Source organism: Ictidomys tridecemlineatus, chromosome 4, assembly GCF_052094955.1.
Source record: "Ictidomys tridecemlineatus isolate mIctTri1 chromosome 4, mIctTri1.hap1, whole genome shotgun sequence".
Taxonomy (NCBI): Eukaryota; Metazoa; Chordata; class Mammalia; order Rodentia; family Sciuridae; genus Ictidomys; species Ictidomys tridecemlineatus.
This window is the reverse complement of record NC_135480.1, coordinates 102,136,127-102,144,376: the sequence shown is the minus strand read 5'-3', so window position 1 is coordinate 102,144,376 and position 8,250 is coordinate 102,136,127.

The window sequence follows — 8,250 nt, the reverse complement described above, 5'->3', positions numbered from 1 at the left end:
CAGCCTCCCAACACAAGGACAACCTCCAAAGTGCTTTCCTGTCTAGTCCCTTCTTCCAGCCCAAAGAGGTGAGGGGAGGATTTGGTATTGAGAATGGAGAGGCAGAGTCCTGGGTTCCTGGTCATATAGCAAGTCAGGGGAAGCTGCCGGGCCTGGACCTGGGTCTTCCAACTCCTTCTAAAAGATGTCCATCAAGGGCAGCAAGTTTACTTATCCACTGGAATGGGAAATAAAACCTTAAAAGGCAAGAGCTGATGGACCTGTCTAGATTCTGTAGATCTACAGTAGAAGGGGACTCCCAAGTTGTCCTCTCTCCCTTAGACTCTGGCATAGAATATTTAGAATTCCAAGTAGGGCCTGGGCAACAGAGAGCAGCCTGCCCCTACTCACCAGGTCTCCCAGGTTGTAGTTTGTGAAGTCCATGTCGAGGGCCAGGGGGTAGTTCATGGCTGCAGCTGTGCGTCACCACGCTGGTCACTGACTGATGCTGAGAGGCTCTGCGTCTGGTGCCTATGGAGAGGTGGCAGGCGTCAGCTGCAAATTTAAACAAATGACTCGCACGCAGTCTCCTGGGGCTGCCTACGGCCCGCTGCCTGCCTTACCACTCACCAATCATCTTTTTTTTTTTTTCCACTGGGTCTTTTCTGTTTTTTTGAATAAAAAGGGAAAATCCCCCACAGCACCAGTGCTCATCAAGCATTTCAACGTCTTTCCTGGCAACTGTAGTCTCAACTGGGGCTTGGGACTGGCGAGAAGGCTGTCTCTCGCTTCTGTCCCTGCACCTCTGAAGCGACTTGTGCCTTGTGTCAAAAACCACAGCTGACAAAGGAAACTCCCCAAGGAAAAGCAGTAGGAGAAGCGACCTTCCAACCACCTGTCCTCCAAGCTACCTCTAGACCCTTTTCACCTTTCTTACCACCAAGGTGACCAACCATCTCTGCTTGCCCAGGACTGAAAGTCCCTTGTCCTGGGGAACCCCTGAGTCCTGGGCAAACCAGGGCACTCAGTTAACCTATATACCACCATCCTTTTGCCCAGTCAGGGGCAAACACCCTTCTCGTGCCAGCTCAAGTTTGGAAGAGATAGGTTAGGATTTTTCAAAGGGAACAACCCTAAAACAGTACTGGAAGGCAAAGGTGAAATTACCAAAGGAAAGCACAGCTTCAACATAGTCTTGGGGTCATTTTCTGATTCTCAAATAACCATGTTCTACCTATGGATGAACTTGGTTGGCATATAAATTATTACCATCATAGCCTACCTGGCTTGAGAGGACGTCAGAGTTCAATCCCTGGGTTTTCTTCAAGAGGACCCTGTGGCCCAGAGAGGGGGAGTAACTTACCCAGGATCCTGCAGCTAACCAACAGCAGAGCTGAGACTGTAGTCCCAACTCCACATTCAGCACTTCTCTGCTCCACAGGCTGCTCTGAAAGGCTCCAGGAAACCCTGGCTCTGCCCTGCTGTGGGGCCTGGGCCTCTTCTTCTGTGGATCCAATTTTCCTCCAGGTCTCTTTTTTGTGGCTTTTCTTCCATGAGAGGGTCCATGGATGTGTTAGTCCACAATGGTGTAAAACTGATGTCTGCTCCCAGAGGGACCTGCATTAGGGTATACTGTTCCTTTGCCCCCCCCCCCTTGTTATCATCCTCTTCCAGCCAAATCTCATTGAGATCCTACCTTTTCCAATGTCTTCTCTCACCCTCTCCTCCATGTTCATCATTCCCTTTTCTTGCTTACACTCCTTGTTTCTGGTCCCACCTCACCCCCAACACATGCGTCTTTTTCGGGTTTCGGTGGTGTAATTTCTAGCTTCTTGCTGTCTGCGGTTGTTCTCCTTCCCTTCTCCATTCACTCCCCTCAAATACTGCTTTACAAGCCCAGGGTGGTGGTGCATGCCTACAATTCCTGTGATTTGGCTGGCTGAGGCAGGAGGACCACAAGTTCAAGGCCAGCCTTAGCAACTTAGTAAGACCCTGTTGCAAAATAAAAAATGAAAAGGGGCTCAGTGGGAAAGCACCCCCGGGTTCAATCCCCAGGACAAAAAAAAAAAAAAAAAAAAAACAGAAAGAAACTGCTGTTGAGGAGTAAGAATACTAGGACAAGGGGTCAATGATCCCCTCCAGAACTTCCAGTCCTAAAACCTGCTGGGAGGAAGTGCCTTCAAGTTTCCAGGGTCCTAAGCTTTCTGGGCCTCCTCATCCTGTAGACACTACCCACCATGCTCCTGCCCCTCCAGAACATCAGCATATTCAACGTAGCTTTTGCTACTGTAAGTACATAGATCAGGAAGGATGAAGCTTAGAGACTCATGGAATCGAAAGGGACTTTCGATTTGAAGGATAAGTCAGACCATCTTCACGCCACCCCCACCTTCAGCAAATATAAGATTCTTGTCACTGCATCCTCATCAGATGATCACTCAGTGTAGGACAAACATCACAGGGAGGGGGTGAGAAATTTGCTCCTTTCAAGAGATATGATTCAGTGTAGGATGGTTGAATGATTAGAAACTTATTCCTCAAGATGAGTCAAAATTTGTCTTCCTGTAACTCATTCCCAGGGGTCCTGGCTGTGCCTTGGTCCAGATCATAAAGCTCCCCTTACAATAAGTGCCTCTGAAGACAGATATCACATGCCTGTGAATCTTCTCAGTCCCCCAAAACCCCCCTCCCAACTGCCTTCAACTGTTCTTCAAACACTTGGTTTCTAGGCTCCTCGTCAGCCTATTCTTTGGTCTCTGAGTGACTTCTGGGTCATGGTCCAGATATCCTCTAAGACAAACTCTAGGAAGGTATGAGTTTCCTGGTTAAGATTCCATATTTATATAACTGCAATTCACATGATTTTTTTCTGTGGATTCCCGCTCCCCTTGACAACAATGTCAATGGCTCTCATTTGTGTGGTTTTAGCTCATTGTTTCAGAGGAAGACTTTTATGACCTTGATTCAGTCATCTGGTGATGTTATGACAGCATACAAAAGATATCTTTGGTCCATCCAAGTCCTAATAGAAAACATTAAAGGACAAAGTCAAAGTCAAACCCTGCTTCATGTCATTAGGTACCTATTTTCTTTTTCTCTCTCTCTACTTATTTTTATTTTATAGTTTATTTATAATGTCTCACCAAGTTGCTAAAGGGGGTCTCAAATTTACAATCCTCTTGGCTCAGCCTCTTGAGTCACTGAGATTACAGAGATGCCCCACCATGCTTGGCAAACTTCCCTCTTTATAAGCTGTCGATTTGGAGCATTTGTTACAGTTACAGAAAGCTGACTAACACATGATCATATGATCTTCAAACTCATAAAGCCAGACTAGCTTCCCCAAAGTAGAGAGGGCAATGCCTAAGCTACAATCCTGACTTAAAAGATGCAATGGCTGGGTTCCTCCTGTGTGTGACAATCAGATGGGGTGGGATCCTTCCAGGTGAGGCAGCCCAAATTCTGTTTGTTTGCTATTTATGTTTCATCTATGTGGGATCCCACCACCTGCTTGGTGAGCAGCTTCACCGAGGCTGAACTTGTGTTCTAGGCTTCCCATTGAAACGACCATGGGTGGCTTTGTCAAGACTGGGTTTGTGTCTGGTGTGGGTGGCTGCTTGGGATCAGCTCAGTGGAGTTTTCTGTCATTATACCTTGCTGTTCAGAGGTTATATTAAATTTCTAATTGTTCTAGATATTAGATATAATAATCACTTGGGTCTTCAGAAAAATTCAACCATTCCACAGAGGTTTGAGGTGCTGCTGTAGGGATGGTTTGGGATTTTACCTTGTTCCTTTCTTTAACCTGGTATGCTCTCCTTTGATGTGGGCAGAGACCTTGCTCTCTTCTTTCTCTGTTTCAACAATGCAGAACAGAACTCCACAAGTTACTACCTCATCAGCCTCAGGAAGAGTGGGGTGTCCCTCTAGGCCCCCAGGGAGACTCATAATAACATTCACACAGTACTTACCAATATATACAACTGACAAATTTTTTTTTTTTTTTGGTATCAGGGATTGAACTCAGGGGTACTCAACCACTGAGTCACATCCTCAGTCCTTTTTGCATTTTATTTAGAGCAGGGTCTCATTGAGTTGCTTAGCGCCTCACTAAGCGACTAAGGCTGGCTTTGAACTCGTGATCCTCCTGCCTCAGCCTCCCAAGCTGCTGGGATTACAGGCATGCTCCACCGCACCTGGCCTCACCTTACAATTAAAAAAAAAATATATATATATATATATATATTTAGCTACAGATGGACACTATTTATTTATTTATTTATTTATTTGGTGCTGAGAATCGAACCTAGTGCCCCACACATGCTAGTCAAGCGTTCTTCTACCGAGCCAAAACCCTAGCCCATATTATAATTTTTTTTTTTAAATATTTTTTAGTTGTAGATGAACACAATACCTTTATTTATTTATTTTTATGTGGTGTTGAGGATCAAACCCAGTGCCTCATATGTGCTAGGTAAGTACTTTCCCACTAAGCTACAATCCCCAGCCTCTACAACTTACAATTTTTAAAATTAGCTTTACTAAACTTTCATATTTCACTTATTAGGGCTTTTTTTTTTTGTGTGTGTGTGTGTGTATGTGTGTGTGTGTGCGCCAAGGATTGAACCCAGAGGCACTTAACCACTGAGTCACATCCCCAGCCCTTTTTATTTTGAAACAGGGTCTTGCTGAATTGTTTAAGGCCTTGTTAAGTTGCTGAGTCTGGCTCTCAACTCACAATCCTCCTGATTCAGCCTCCCAAGCCACTGGGATTACAGGTGTATGCCACCTCACCTGGCTTTGTACTTATTCTTTTTTTAAAAAAAATACTTCACTTATTCTTTATATTTAATTATATTTAACCCGAATCTGCAGCTATATAAGATCACACAACCTTCTAGAAGAGACTGCTTTGCTAGGGATAGAAAACTATGCCTGAACTCTTCACGGGCTGTTTATCAGGTACTTACTATGTTCCATGAGCTGAGCTAAGTTCTTTACACTATCATTTCCTCTCATCCTCTGAACCGTCCGTAAGTGTTAGATATTGGTATTACCACATTACAGATGTGGAAACTGAGTTTCAGACGGTAGTGGGAAGTAGTATAAATGTTCACAGCTCACTCAGGCAACAGGGACCCAACAGCACAAGTCAACACAGGAAGTGGGTGGTGAAGGTTGTCATTGCTGGGAGGCAGCACCCACGCATAGCTCCTCTGTCATTAGGTAACAGGTAGGAGTCCGCAGGGAGGAAACGGGCTGCAGGTGCTGGGTAGGCACATCAAGATTACTTCAAGGTAATCAGTGTATTTGGGGGCAGGCAGGGTAACCAGGGTTAGAGAGGGACTCCGGTGCTTATCTGCTGAGTACCGAGCTGAGCACTAACGAGAAGGGAGACTAACCCAGGAGCAGTGTCTAACAGAGAAGGCAGAACAGATGCATGAATGGAAGTTTGCACACTGGTATACACGTGCATGTTGAGAACATTTTCAGAGCCCTGTACAAAACTGAACCATGTCAATGAAAACAGTACAGGCTGAGTCCAGAAAGCACATAGAGTAAGAAGGATACACACAGCATTCTTTCACAAAAGTGCCGTGCGTGAAAGCGCTGGGTAAACTGTGAGGCTGAGTGGGTGACAGAATGTAGATTTCATATCAAGAGGCTCAGGCAGACACCATCCTTGGCCAGCATGGCTGCTGTTAGACCAGGTCCTGCTTAATGTCCTAGGACACACAAACACAGAATGCCAAACAGGACATCCTTAAGATTTTGGTTCTCATCTTCATGCCATAATCACCTGGAGAGCATGGTAAACCAGAATGCTGGGGCCCACTCCCAGAGTATCCGACTCAGGAGGTCTGGGTGGCTCTAAGAATTTGATTTTGTCGAGTGTCCAACTGATGCTGATCTGCTGGCCTAGAGCTACCCTTTGAGAACCACTTTCTTAAGGGCACATAGGATTGGTTCCCATGGATGTATCAATTGGTACATTTGCCCTGGCACAACTAGTATCCTGAACTGGAGCTTCCACCCCATCCCAACAAGTCTCTCAGTCCCTCCACACAGAGTGCCAGAGCTGAGGCCTCTATAGAACAATGGACAGCGCTTCCCACACCCAGCACAACCCAGCTGGTTTTCCCCAGAACACCGGCTTCCCTCAGGCCTAATTGGAACAGCTGAGATTTCTACTGTGCCTCCCAGACTGCAGTACCTCTGTAATCTATCATTGGTGGAACTTAAGCTCTGCTAGTTAACCTTTAGCATGTCATATAATCCTGCCACTTTGACCATGACTCATAGTAAGAGATATATTTTATAATACAACCTAGTTGGGACATATCACATACACCAAATATCATGAACAATGCATAGTATACATAATATACTCCTATTTTCTACTCTTCCTTCCTTCCCTCTCTATTTTTCTTGCTCTTTTTTTTTCTTTTTTTGAATGCAGGCCACTCAACCAAAATGTTTTCATGGATCCATACATAAGGTGCAATCTCCAGATTGAAAATTACAAATATAACTTTTTGCGTGGGCATTTTGGCACAATCTGTAATCCCAGTGACTCAGGAGACTGAATAAGGAAAAAATCACAAGTTTGAGGCCAACCTCTGCAACTTTGCCAGACTCTGTCTCAAAATATAAATAAATACATAAATAAAAGGGCTTGGGATATAGCTAGTGGTAGAGCACCCCTGGGTTCAATCCCCAGTCCCAAAAAAGAAAACAAAACAAATAACAACAACAACAACATCTCCAAATATAACTTCTCTGAGCCTTAGTTTCCTACCAGGTACACTGTTTGTATGGCCAATCTCAATATTGTTTGTCTTGAATAATATCGTGCACATGAAAGCCTTTTTTTCCAAGGAGAAATTCTCCACGGGGAAAATGTACTATCACACACATGCATGCATATATACACACATACACACCACTGAAAAAACACACTTGTGCTTTTAAAAGGGGAGTTGGAAAGGAAGGAACTTGAGACGAAACTGCAGTGGGTATGGAACACCTTGGTGGTGAATAAAATTTGGTCTAGGCTGGAGCAGAGGAAGATGAGGGAGAAGGGCAGGAGGCCATAAGCGCAGGTCTGAGAGGCCCCAGAAGGCTGTCTGGGCATTGGGATCACAGAGGGGGAAACAGAAGTACAGCAGAGCTTTCAGAAACAGAACTTGACAATGACAATGGCATTTAGGGAGGTTTAGTCATTCCCACTTCCAAAAAAGCCTTTATTAATTGCCTATGACATGCCAGGCTTCGCAGTGAGCAATACAGACTAGCCTAATAAAAAATCTCGAGTGAAGAGAGGTGTGGGTCCTCAAATAACTTCTCAGTTAATTATTCCTTGAGCCTTTGTGACATTCCAGGCACTGAACTGGGTGCTGGGAGAGTAATGAGAAACAAAATTAAACGTGGCTCGGGCTCCATCGTAGCTTATGCCCTGCTGAGGAGGCAGGCATTAAACACATAAACCATGTGCCTCGTGATAATAGTAACTTACAGTGTAGTTATGAAAATCCATAAATGCTAGGAAGAAAAAGAACAGGGTGCTAGGAGAGCAAATAAGAATGTGAACTCAATCTTCATAAACTAATAACCTCTACCGCAATGCTTCCAGATTAATGTGCAGTTTACGGAGACCTCTCACATCCTTTGTCTCATGAGGGCCTCATCTCAGCCTGTGATGGAAGCCAGCCTAGAGTTCTTAACTTATTTATGAGAATAATAGCCTCTTCAGGTCTCAAGAGTCTATCCAGGTAGAAGGGAATCCCAGCTGGTTCTGACTTAGGACACAGAGCTCTGCCCTCCAAGTAGCAAGAGATGAACTGTCCCCTGGGGGTCAGCTAGCCTTCTGGTTCTGGAGGAGAAAAATCAAAAGTAAAATGGTACAAAGTTCATCTTCCCCATTTTCAGTCCTCAGAGTCTTAGCGTGAGGAACTGTGGTCAGTGACTAGTTGTTAGAGACTTGACCTTGGGTGGCCCAGAATGGGACAGGCAGGAAACGGCCGAAGTAGGATCGTGAGGTGGCCTGTGGCATCCTCAGATGCAGCCGCAGGGTCGCCTGCAGTGAAAGTGAAGACGGCCCAAGGCGGAGGAGATAGGTCAACGAAACTCCCTACCGCATTCACCTCCGAGATTGGGGACATGGTGAGGCGGCCCACCTGCCATATCAGCACCTTGATCACGGAGCTCATCAGAGAGAGGTTTCCAAATGACTTGGCCCTGCTGCCCCAGGAAGGAAACGTTCTGGGCCGC